At 42.8% G+C, this 13151-nt stretch overlaps 1 protein-coding gene across 1 annotated transcript in view; it reads left to right on the forward strand.

Moving 5' to 3' along the window:
- LOC127581604 (importin subunit alpha-7-like) overlaps window positions 1-13151 on the forward strand; it is a 127086-nt gene that overhangs the window by 35880 nt on the left and 78055 nt on the right.

The raw sequence follows: 13151 nt of genomic DNA on the forward strand, positions 1-13151 counted from the left end.
CAACAATCAGCAGCCATGGGCTCCTCTAAGCAGCTGCCTAGCACTCTGAAAATTAAAATAAATGATGCCACAAAGCAGGAGAAGGCTATAAGAAGATATAGCTGTTTCAGGTAGCTGTTTCAGGTAGCTGTTTCCTCAGTTCGTAATGTAATTAAGAAATGGCAGTTAACAGGAACGGTGGAGGTCAAGTTGAGGTCTGGAAGACCATGAAAACTTTCCAAGAGAACTGCTCATAGGATTGCTAGAAAGGCAAATCAAAACCCCCGTTTGACTGCAAAAGACCTTCAGGAAGATTTAGCAGACTCTGGCGTGGCGGTGCACTGTTCTACTGTGCAGCGACACCTGCACAAATATGACCTTCATGGAAGAGTCATCAGAAGAAAACCTTTCCTGCATCCTCACCACAAAATTCAGCTTCAGACGTTTGCAAAGGAACATCTAAACAAGCCTGATGCATTTTGGAAGCAAATCCTCTGGACTGATGAAGTTAAAATAGAACTTTTGGCAGCAATGAGCAAAGGTATGTTTGGAGAAAAAAAGGTGCAGAATTTCATGAAAAGAACACCTCTCCAACTGTTAAGCACGGGGGCGGATCAATCATGTTTTGGGCTTGTGTTGCAGCCAGTGGCACGGGGAACATTTCACTGGTAGAGGGAAGAATGAATTCAATTAAATACCAGCAAATTCTGGAAGCAAACATCACACCATCTGTAAAAAAAAAAGCTGAAGATGAAAAGAGGATGGCTTCTACAACAGGATAACGATCCTAAACACACCTCAAAATCCACAGTGGACTACCTCAAGAGGCACAAGCTGAAGGTTTTGCTATGGCCCTCACAGTCCCCCGACCTAAACATCATCGAAAATCTGTGGATAGACCTCAAAGGAGCAATGCATGCAAGACAGCCCAAGAATCTCACAGAACTGGAAGCCTTTTGCAAGGAAGAATGGGTGAAAATCCCCTAAACAAGAATTGAAAGACTCTTAGCTGGCTACAGAAAGTGTTTACAAGCTGTGATACTTGCCGAAGGGAGTGTTACAAAGTACTGACCATGCAAGGTGCCCAAACTTTTGCTTTGGGCCCTTTTCCTTTTTTGTTATTCTGAAACTGTAAAATATGGAAATAAAAAAGTAATCTTGCTTAAAATATTAAAGAAATGTGTCATCTTTAACTTTATGCCTTTTAGAAATCAGGTCATCTTTTACTCGCTTAGCTATTCACAGCAACAGAAATTTTGACCAGGGATGCCCAAACTTTTGCATGCTACTGTATAGTACCATGGGGTCATGGGCTAGAAATAACATGCAGTTTGGATAAAGCTCATATCACGTTTGTCAGCATGAAGTTCTTTTACTGAAACCCAGGATCAAGCATGCTTTAATGTTCTGAATCTGCTTCAATATCTATAGATATTAATACAATATACACCCAGGTCTCTCTATTTGTGGAAGCCTTTTGGAACTGTATCTTTTACCTATATGTTCAATCAAGTATGAGAGTAAGTAAGTGAGAAACACAGAAACAGATTATAAGGGCTTCTTTTGATGTGTTAAAAAGGAAAAACTATCAAAGGCAACTGTGGGTCTCTTGCATACAGAGATGGGAGAATTTATAATGGGGAATAAGGAAGTGGCAGAGGAATTGTATTAATTTTTGGAATGCTTTGAGAGATTTGAGTGTGACAAATGTGACCACACTATTTAGGAAGGGAGAGGGAAATACCTGTTAGTTTGGTACTAGGAAATATAGTGGAATTTCATGATAAAGGATGTGATCTCAAGGCACACAGTAACTAATAATACGATTCAGCAGAGTCAATGTGGATTTATGATAAGGAAATCATATTTGATCTGGTGTTTTTTGAAGATTTATTCTGTAGAGCAGATGAAGGAGCACCAGCAAATAGAGTCACAGAGCTATGGTGCCCCACAAGGCTGCATCCTCAGCCCCTGACTCTACTCCCTATACACTCATGACTGTGTGGCCAGATTCTCCTCTAACTTCATGTACAGGTTTGCAGATGATACCACCATTGTAGGCTGTATCTCAAATAACGATGAGTCAGAGTACAGGAAGGAGATAGAGAGCTTAGGAACACTGTGTCATGACAACAACCTTTCTCTCAATGTCAGCAAAACAAAAGAGCTGGTCATTGACTTGAGGAAGGGGTGCAGTGCACATTCTCCTGTCTACATTAATGGTGCTGAGGTTGAGAGGATTAAAAGCTTCAAGTTCCTAGGGGTGAACATCAATAGCCTGTCCTGGTCCAACCACGTAGATGCCACGGCCAAGGAAACTCCCCAGTGCCTCGACTTCCTCAGGAGGCTAAAGAAATTTGGCATGTCCCTTTGACGGTCACCAATTTTTATTGATGCACCATAGAAAGCATCCCGTCTGGATGCATCACGGCTTGGTATCGCAACTGCTCTGCCCGTGACTGCAAGAAACTGCAGAGTTGTGGGCACAGCTCAGCACATCATGGAAGCCAGCCTCCCCTCCATGGACTCTGTCTGCACTTCTTACTGCCTCGGTAAACCAACCAGCATAATGATAGACCCCACCCACCCCTGTCATTCTCTCTTCTCCCCTCTCCCATTGGGCAGAAGGGACAAAAGCCTGAAAGCACGTACCAACCACTGTTAAAAGACTATTGAATGGTTCTCTAGTATGAGAAGCTGGACTCTTGACCTCACAGTCTACCTCGTTATGACCTTGCACCTTATTGTCTACCTGCAATGCACTTACAGTTACACTTTATTCTGCACTCTGTATTGTTTTACCTTGTATTACCTTGATTCTCTGTGTAATGAATTGATCTGTATGAATAGTATGCAAGACAAGTTTTTCACTGAACCTCAGTACAAGTGACAATAATATTCCAATTCCAAAACAGGCCCTTTGGCCCAACTCGTCCATGCTGACCAAGTTGCCTAACTAAGCAAGTCCTAGTTGCCTGCATTTGGCCCATATCCCACTAAACCTTTCCTATCCATGTACCTGTCCAAATGTGATATTTTTAGATCTTCTGTAGGCTTTTGATAAGGTGCCAGAGTGGTCATTGGTCAACAGAGTTAGAGCTCATGGAATTTGGGATAATAGACCAGTGTTGTTTGAGAGTTGTTTAATAGATCGAAAACAATGAGTTGGAGTACATGGGTTGTCAGGTTGTGACAATAGGTGGCATGGAGATTGGTACTTGGGCCCCAATTATTCACAATCTACTGTATATCAGAGACTTAGATGAGGGAACCAAATGTAATATTTGCAAATTTACTGATGAGCTGGAATTAAGTGGGCTTGTGAATGGTGATGAAAATGCAAAAAGGCTTTAACTGTACTTGGACAAGCTGAGTGAGTGAGCAGCAAGATAGCAAATGGAGGACAATGGGGGGAAAAGTGTAAGATTTCAATGTAAGATGTTGCCTGGATTGCAGGACTTCCATTATGGGGAGAGACTGTGATAGGTTGGGTTTGTTTTTCCTGGAGTGGAGGAGGCTAGGGAGTTATCTGGTAGAGGTAGAGAACATGGAACAGTGCAGCACAATACAGGCCCTTCGGCCCACAATGTTGTGCCGACCTTTAAACCTCGCCTAAGGCTATCAAACCCCTTCCTCCCACATATCCCTCTATCTTAAATTCCTCCATATGCTTATCGAGTAATCTCTTGAATTTGACCAATATACCTGCCTCCACCACTGCCCTAGGCAGCGCATTCCATGCCCCAATCACTCTCTGGGTAACAAACCTTCCTCTGATTTTTCCTTTGAACTTCCCACCCATTACTTTAAAGCCATGCCCTCTTGAATTGAGCATTGGTGCCCTGGGAAAGAGGTGTTGGTTGTCTACTCTATCTATTCCTCTTAATATTTTGTATACCTCTATCATGTCTCCTCTCATCCTCCTTCTCTCCAAAGAGTAAAGCCCTAGCTCCCTTAGTCTCTCATCATAATGCATACTCTCTAAACCAGGCAGCATCCTGGTAAATCTCCTCTGCACCCTTTCCAATGCTTCTGCATCCTTCCTATAATGAGGCGACTAGAACTGGACGCAATATTCTAAGTGTGGTCTAACCAGAGTTTTATAGAGCTGCATCATTACTCTATATAAATGATTAACCCAATAACTAAACTTAGAATACGAATATGGTTTCAATTTCATAAATTTTTTGGATTGAATAAATTTGTTTTATCAAGTCCTATCCAATCCAATCCAATTTTTTCTTTCAACCATCCTGAATTGATTTAGCTTTTTTCTTTATGGCAAATGAAGGGAATAACATGCTTTCATGATCTATTCATTGATAATTGTCTTTTGTCTTTTGAACAGTTGTCTAATAAATACAATTTGCCTAGATCACACTTTTTTCGATATTTACAGATCAGAAATTTTTAAAAAGTTATTTTACCTACTTTTCCGATACCACATAAAATTGAAATTACAGAAATTTTAGGTTTTAATCCTTATCTGAAGGGCTTGATAGCAATAATTTATGATCTGATTATGAAAATACATCTAGAGACACTTGATAAAATTAAGAATGAATGGGAAAGAGAACTCCAGATAATTTTACCGAAAGAGACATGGAAGGAAATTCTCCAATTAGTTAATACATCTTCAATGTGTGCCAGACACTCTTTGATACAGTTTAAGGTGGTTCACAGGACCCATATGTCTAAGGATAAGTTACCCTGTTTTTATCACCATATAAATCCTATATGTGACAGATGTAATTTGGTGGTGGCTTCCCCGACACACGTTTTGGTCCTGCCCTCTTTTGGAAAAATATTGGAAAGACATTTTTAATATCTCAATTGTATTGAATATTGATTTACAACCTCATCCTATTACTGCAATTTTTGGGTTACCAATGATGGATTCTGGCCATTTATCCGCTTCTGCTTGTCGAATGATTGCTTTTGTTACATTAATGGCCAAGAGATCCATCCTGTTTAAATGGAAGGATCCTATATCTCCTACCACATTTCAATGGTTTTCTCAAACTGTAACATGTTTAAACTTAGAAAAAATTAGGAGTGGTACTGTTGATCCTTCGCTTAAATTTGAGGAAGTTTGGAGTCCATTTATTCAGTATTTCCATATGATGTAAGCAGATCTTTTTTGAATCCCTTTCCATAACCTCTTATTTGAATATAGAGGAGTGGAGCTAACGACATAATTTTTTTTTAACTGAAGAAATAACTGTCCAGCTTTTTTTTTTGAAGTTTTTGGTTTGCTTTTGTTTTTTTTTAATTTTGGGGTTCTCTTTTCATATAATTAAATTTCTTTTCAAATTCTTTTGTATCATGTTCACTTAGTAAGAGGTTGGGAGGTTCAGATTAGATATTTTACTCCCTGTGAGTGTATATGTCAACTGTCAATATTGTAATCCCGATCTCTTTGCACCATGTGTATAATCAGTATTGTTATGTAAATTTGAAATTTAATTTGAAATTTAATAAAAAGATTGAGAAAGAAATAAGAGCTGCGTCATTACCTCGTGGCTCTTAAACTCAATCCCTCGATTTATGAAAGCTAACACCCCATAAGCTACCCTATCCACCTGTGGCAACTTTCAGGGATCTGTGGATATGGACCCCCAGATCCCTCTACTCCTCCGCACTACCAAGAATCCTGCCATTAACTTTGTACTCCGCCTTGGAGTTTGTCCTTCCGAAGTGTACCACCTCACTCTTCTCCGGCTGGAACTCCATCTGCCACTTCTCAGCCCAGCTCTGCATCCTATCAATGTCCCTATGCAATCTTCGACAGTCCTCTGCACTATCCACAACACCACCAACCTTTGTGTCGTCTGCAAACTTGCCAACCCACTCTTCTACCCCCTCATCCAAGTCTTTAATAAAAATCACGAGAAGCAGAGGTTCCAGACTGCTAGTCACAACCCTACAATCTGAATGGACTCCCTCCACCACAACCCTCTGCTTTCTACAGATAAGCCAATTCTGAATCCACACAGCCATGCTTCCCTGGATTCCATGTCCTCTGACGTTCTGAAGAAGCCCACCATGTGGAACCTTGTCAAATGCCTTACTAAAATCCATGTAGATAACATCTACTGCACTACCCTCATCAGTCTGTCTGGTCACCTCCTCAAAGAACCCTATCAGGCTTGTGAGACATGATCTGCCCTTCACAAAACCATGCTGGCTGTCCCTGATCAGACCATGATTCTCTAAGTGCCCATAGATCCAACCTCTAAGAATCCTTTCCAACAACTTGCCCACCACAGATGTAAGGCTCACTGGTGTATAATTCCCTGGACTATCCCTACTTCCTTTTTCGAATAAGGGGACAACATTTGCCACCCTCCAATCCTCCGGTACCATTCCCGTGGACAATGAGGGCTCAAAGATCCTAGCCAACAGTTCAGCAGTCCCCTCCCTCGCTTCACGGACCAGCCTGGGGAATATTCTATCAGGCCCCGGGGACTTATCTGTCCTAATATTTTCTAACAGCTCCAACACATGCTCTCTCTTGATATCAACATGCTCTAGAACATTAACTTTACCAACACTGTCCTCAGTGTCATCAAGGCCCCTCTCCTTGGTAAATACTGAAGAGAAGTATTCACTGAGGACCTCACCCACTTCCACAGCTTCCAGGCACATCTTCCCACCTTTATCCCTAATCGGTCCTACCTTTACCCCCGTCATCCTTCTGCTCTTCACATAAGTGAAAAATGCTTTGGGATTTTCCTTAACCCTACTTGCCAAGGCCTTTTCATGTCCCCTTCTTGCTCTCCTCAGCTCTTTCTTAAGTTCCTTCTTTGCTACCCTATATTCTTCAAGATATACCCTGTATTCCTCCTTGCTGCCTGAACCTTTATGTATGCTACCTTCTTCCTCCTAACTTGATGTTCCACCTCTCTTGTCAACCATAGTTTCTTCACCTAGCCATTCTTTCTCTGCCTCACCGGGACAAATTTATTCCTAACATCCTGCAAGAGATCCCTGAACAATGACCACATCTCCATAGTACATTTCCCTTCAAAAATGTTATCCCAATTTACACTCACAAGTTCTAGCCGTATAGCCTCATAATTTGCCCTTCCCCAATTAAATATTTTCCTGTCCTGTTTGCTCCTATCCTTGACCATGACAGTGCTAAATGTTAGGGAGTGGAGGTCACTGTCCCCCAAATGCACACCCACTGGTGATCTGTTACCTGATCTGATTCATTACCTTATACTAGATCTAATATGGCATTCCCTCTAGTCGGCCTCTCAACATAACTGTGAAAGGAATCCATCCTGGACACCTGTAACAAACTCTGCCCCGTCTAAACCTTTGGTACTAAGCAGGTGCCAATCAATATTTGGGAAGTTGAAGTCTCCCACGATAACAACCCTGTTATTTTTGCACCTTTCCAAAATCTCCCTCCGCTCTGCTCTTCAGTATCCTTGCTGCTACCGGGGCCTATAGAATACTCCCAGTAGAGTAACTGCTCCTTTCTTGTTAATAACTTCCACCCATACTGACTCTAGAGAGGATCCTTCTGCATTATCCACCCTTTCTGCAGCTGTAATAGTATCCCTGACCAGTAGTGCCACCCCTCCTCCTCTTCTTCCACCCCCTCCCATCCCTTTTAAAACACTGAAATCTGCATATTCTATTACTTTCCAGGTGTTATTCTTATAGATCATGACATTTCCCAAGTACCAATGTGAAGCTAACAAGTTGGCGGTTCCCTGTTTCCCTTTTTAAAAAGAGGGGTTACGTTTGCTATCCTCCAATCAGTCCAGGATCTATAGAATTTTGAAAGGTGATAACCAATGCATTCATTAGGTTGATAGTCATCTCTATGAAATCTCTGGGAAGTAGATTATCGAGTCCTTGGAATTTATTGGCTTTCGATCCCACCAACTTCTTGAGTAATGTTTTCCTCATAATACCAATTTCCTTTAGTTCCCCATTCTTGCGAGACCTTTGATTATCTAGGATTTCAGGACTTATATGCCTTCTTCAGTGAAGATGGATTCAGTGAAGTGTTTATTTAATTTCTTTTTCCTTATTCCTGATCATAAATTCTTCAAGGAGCTCTTGGATTTGCCACAGGCACATTTGATGATACTGGGATGCCCTGCTGGGCATTTAATTACCCGTCTAATATAGTCTGTTGAGATATCAATTCTCTAGATATTTTGTTTGTTTTTAACAAGTTAATTTATCTGTTACACATTAATTACTCTTTATTACTTGCACCTGTCTTTTAACCTGGTATGAGCTTTTATTTAAAAAAAATGAAAGTGCTGGAACCTTATCATTGAAGCATAAATGAAACACGAAAAGTAGCCTCCTCACTGTTGAATTTTCATGTTACCATTTTGTTAAAGTTGCACAATTTCAAGTTCACTCTACATGACTACTCTTTCATAAGATTAAACCAGCAAGAAAAGTACATTTGAACTTTCAATGGTTACAGAAAAATAAATAAGGGTCTTTTAAAGGCAGAAGCAGGAGAAGGCAAATAAAGAACTCACCGAGGCATTAACAAATAGTTTTGTGTTTGTCTTGTCTATTGAAAGCACAATGCGTATACCCAAAGTAGTGCAGAGAGTGAGGATCTTAAATTAATTGATATGAATAAAAAGAAAATACTGAAGGAATAAGGAGACTGGAAGCTGCCAGATTCTATGGACCAGATAGCCTTCATCTTAAAAGAAATGGCTGCAGCCCATAGATGCCCAAGAGATGAATTCCTAAAATTCCATTCCTGAACAATCCCAGAAATTGATAAGGTAAATGTAATAATATTTTTCAAGAAATGAGAAGGAGAAATGGAGAACTATAGAGCAGTTAGCTTGATATTATTTATCAGAAAAAACTGGAATTTATTGCTTTTGATGTCGTTACAAGGGAATTAGAAAAATCACTTGATTAGGCGCAGTTCATGTGTCTTTTTGAAATGGCTGTTGACAAATCTGATATTTTATTTGACAATGTAACTGCCAACACAGATGGGGAGAGACCACTGGATGTAGAGTCATACAACATGGAAACGGGCCCTTTAGCTGTACTGATCATCAAGCACAGATAACACTAATTCTTTATTCATCCTATTTTATTCTCCCACATTCCCAGCAATTCTCTCTAGATTCTACTACTCACCTGCATATAATAAACAATTTACAGTGACCCATTAACCTCAGAACAAGGATACAGGCCCTTCGGCCCAACACATCCATGCTGACCACGGTGCTCAGCCAACTATTCCCAATCTCCTACATTCGGCCCATATCCCTCCAAGCCCCGCCCCTCCATGTACCTTTCCAAGCGCTTCTTAAATGACACTATTGTACCTGCCTCAACCACTTCCTCTGGCAGCTCATTGCATATACTGACACCCTCTGTGTGAAAAGGTTACCCCTCAGGTCCCTTTTAAATCTTCCCCTCTCACCCCAACCTATGTCCCCGAGTTTTGGACTCCCCTAACCTGGGGAAAAGACTGTTACCATCCACCTTATCTGTGCCTCTCATAATTTTAAACACTTCTCTGAGGTCGCCTCTCATTCTCCTATGTTCCAAGGAATGTAGGTGAATGGGGGGTGTCGGTGGGTTGTCATGTATCTAAATATTTAATGGTATTTGGTACGGTACCACACAAAAGATTATTGTATAAAACAATAACATACATTAGTGTGGAGAAAGAATTAGCTTCAGGTCAGAAAACCAATATCTTTATCTGAATGGCAGTCAGTTACTGGTTGGTTTTCACAGGGAACGGTATTGTGCTTGGAACTAGTCATAGTTTCTATTACTCACCCGGATGAAAAGAGTGTGTACGATGTGAAGCTAAGAGCAGCAGGAGTAGGTCAGTCAGCCCCTCAAGCTTGCTATGCTGTTAAATAAGATTGTGGCTGATCCATTAATTACTTCAACATCACTTTCCTGCTCTTTCCCCATAACCTTTGATTCCCTTGTTTTAATGTAATTCTCCAGTTATTCCATAATTAAAACGTTTAAAAACATTTAGACAGGTACATGGATAGGAAAGGTTTAGAGGGATATGGGCCAAACACAGGCAAGTAGGACTAGCTTAGATGAGAATCTTGGTTGGCATGGACAGTTGGGCTGAAGGGCCTGCTTCTGTGCTGTATGACTCTATGACAAAGATCATGGATTATTCTATGCATCATCACTCAGCTTTGGAGCACCTAGACAGCAGCAAAACGTACGTCAAGCTGCTGTTTATGGATTCCAGCTCGGCATTCAACACCATCATCCCCTCAGTACTAATCAACAAGCTTTAAAACCTGGGCCTCTGTACCTCCTTCTGCAACTGGATCCTCGACTTCCTTATCGGGAGATCACAGTCAGTACAGATCGGTAGTAACATCTCCTCTTCGCTGACAATCAACACAGGCGCACCTCAAGGATGCATTCTTAACCCACTGCTCTACTGTCTCTACATTCATGCTGTGTGGCTAGGCACAGCTCAAATGCCATCTATAAATTTGTGGATGACACCACTGTTGTTGGCAGAATCTCAGATGGCAATGAGGAGGCATACAGAAGTGAGGTAGATCGGCTGGTTGAGTGGTGTCGCAACAACAACCTCACACTCAACGTCAGCAAGACCAAGGAATTGATTGTGGACTTAGAAACTTAAGAAATAGGAGCAGGAATAGGCCCACTGAGCCTGCTCCACCATTCAATAAGCTCATAGCTGATCTGATCATGGACTCAGTTCCACCTACTGCCTTTTCCCCATAACCCTTAATTCCCCTACCATACAAAATTTTTATCTAACAGTGTCTTAAATATATTTAATGAGGTAAGAAAACACTATGATGCTGGAGGAACTCCGCAGGCTAGGCAATAACTGGAGAAAAGCAGGCAGTCAAGGTTTCGGGTCAGGATCTTTCTTCAGGACTGAAGATAGGAAAAGGGGAAGTCCAATATATAGAAGGGAAAAGCAGAGCAGTGATAGGTAGACAAAAGAGGGGAGGTGGGGTGGGCACAAGGCGGTGCTGGTAGATTCAGGTAACAGACAGTGATATGCAGGTAGGAAGAGCTGTAATTGATTTAGCTGTGGGTGTCAGTGGATCTGTGGAAGATGTTGGTGGATAAGGAATCTCCTGAGATGGAGATGGAAAGATCAACGAAGGAGAGAGAGGTGTCAGAGATAGTCCAAGTGAATTGGAGAGCAGGGTGAAAATTTGTGGGGAAATTTATGAAACTGCCTCTTGCAAGGACGCTATCACTTTTTCTCAATTTCTCCGCCTCTGCCACATCTGCTCCCATGATGAGGCTTTCCACAGTGGACATCCAAGATGTCCAACTTCTTTACTAACCGTGGCTTCCCCCCTACTGTGTTCAAGAGAGCTTGCACCTGCATCTCTGCCATTTTCCGCACTTCTGCTCTCATCCCCACCCCTCCCAGACCCAACAGGCATAGGGACCGCTTGTCCTCACATTTCATCCTACCAGTCTACGTATCCAACACATCAATCTCCACCACCTGCAACGTGGCCCCACCACCAAATGTATCTTCCCCTTCCCACCCCTTTCTGCCTTTCACAGGGACTGTTCTCTCCGAGACTCCCTAGTTCACTCCTTCCCACATCCACCACCCCCCCACCACCACCACCCATCCCGCTTCCACCCCGGGAACTTTCCACTGCCCCCGCCATAGGTACAACACCTGCCCCTACACCACCTCTATCCAGTGACCCAAACAGTCCTTTCAGGTGAGACAGAGATTTACCTGCATCTCCCTCAACATTATCTACTGCATTCAGTGCTCCAAGTATGGCCTCCTCTGCATTGGCAAGATCAAACGCAGACGAGGTGACCGTTTCGCAGAACACCTGCGCTCCATCCGTAACCATGATGTGCATCTCCCCGTTGCCAGTCACTTCAACTCTCCCTCCCACTCCATCACAGATATGTCAGTCCTTGGCCTCCTCCACGGTTGGGAGAATTCCTAGCGCAAACTGGAGGAACAGCACCACATTTTCCGTCTTGGAACCTTGCAGCCTAACAGCATGAACGTTGAATTCTCCCACTTTAAGTAACCCCCACCCCCTCCACACCCATAGAACATAGAACGTAGAAAAACTACAGCACAATTCAGGCCTTCGGCCCACAAGGCTGTGCTGAACATGTCCCTACCCTAGAAGTTACTAGGCTTACCCATAGCCCTCTATTTTTCTTAGCCCCATGCCTATCCAACAGTCTCTTAAAAGACCCTATCGTATCTGCCTCCAACACCGTTGCCGGCAGCCCATTCCACGCACTCACCACTCTGAGTAAAAAAACTCACCCCTGACATCTCCTCTATACCTACTCCGCAGCACCTTAAACCTATGTCCTCTTGTGGCCACCATTTCAGCCCTGGGGAAAAGCCTCTGACTATCTACCCGATCAATACCTCTCATCATCTTATATACCTCTACCGGGTCCCCCCTCGTCCTCCGTCACTCCAAGGAGAAAAGGCCGAGTTCCCTCAACCTACTTTCATAAGGCATGCTTTGCATTCCAGGCAGCATCCTAGTAAATCTCCTCTGCACCCTTTCTATGGCTTCCACATCCTTCCTGTAGTGAGATGACCAGAATTGAGCACAGTACTCCAAGTGGGGTCTGACCAGGGACCTATATAACTGCAACAATACCTCTTGACTCCTAAATTCAGTTCCCCGATTGATGAAGGACAATACACCATATGCCTTCTTAACCACAGAGTCAAACTGCGCAGCCGCTTTGAGCGTCCTATGGACTCGGACCCCAAGATCCCTCTGATCCTCCACACTGCCAAGAGTCCTACCATTAAGACTATATTCTGCCATCATATTTGACCTACCAAAATGAACCACTTCACACTTATCTGGGTTGAACTGCATCTGCCATTTCTCAGCCCAACTTTGCATCCTATCTATGTCCCTCTGTAACCTCTGACAGCCCTCCAAACTATCCACAACACCCCCAACCTTTGTGTCATCTGCAAACCTACTAACCCACCCCTCCACTTCCTCATCCAGGTCGTTTATAAAAATCATAAAGAGCAAGGGTCCCAGTACAGATCCCTGAGGTACACTACTGGTCACCGACCTCCACGCAGAATACGACCCTTCAACAACCACTCTTTGCCTTCTGTGGGCCAGCCAGTTCTGGATCCACACTGCAATGCCCCC

The sequence above is a fragment of the Pristis pectinata genome, chromosome 22, assembly GCF_009764475.1.
Source record: "Pristis pectinata isolate sPriPec2 chromosome 22, sPriPec2.1.pri, whole genome shotgun sequence".
In the NCBI taxonomy this organism is placed as follows: domain Eukaryota; kingdom Metazoa; phylum Chordata; class Chondrichthyes; order Rhinopristiformes; family Pristidae; genus Pristis; species Pristis pectinata.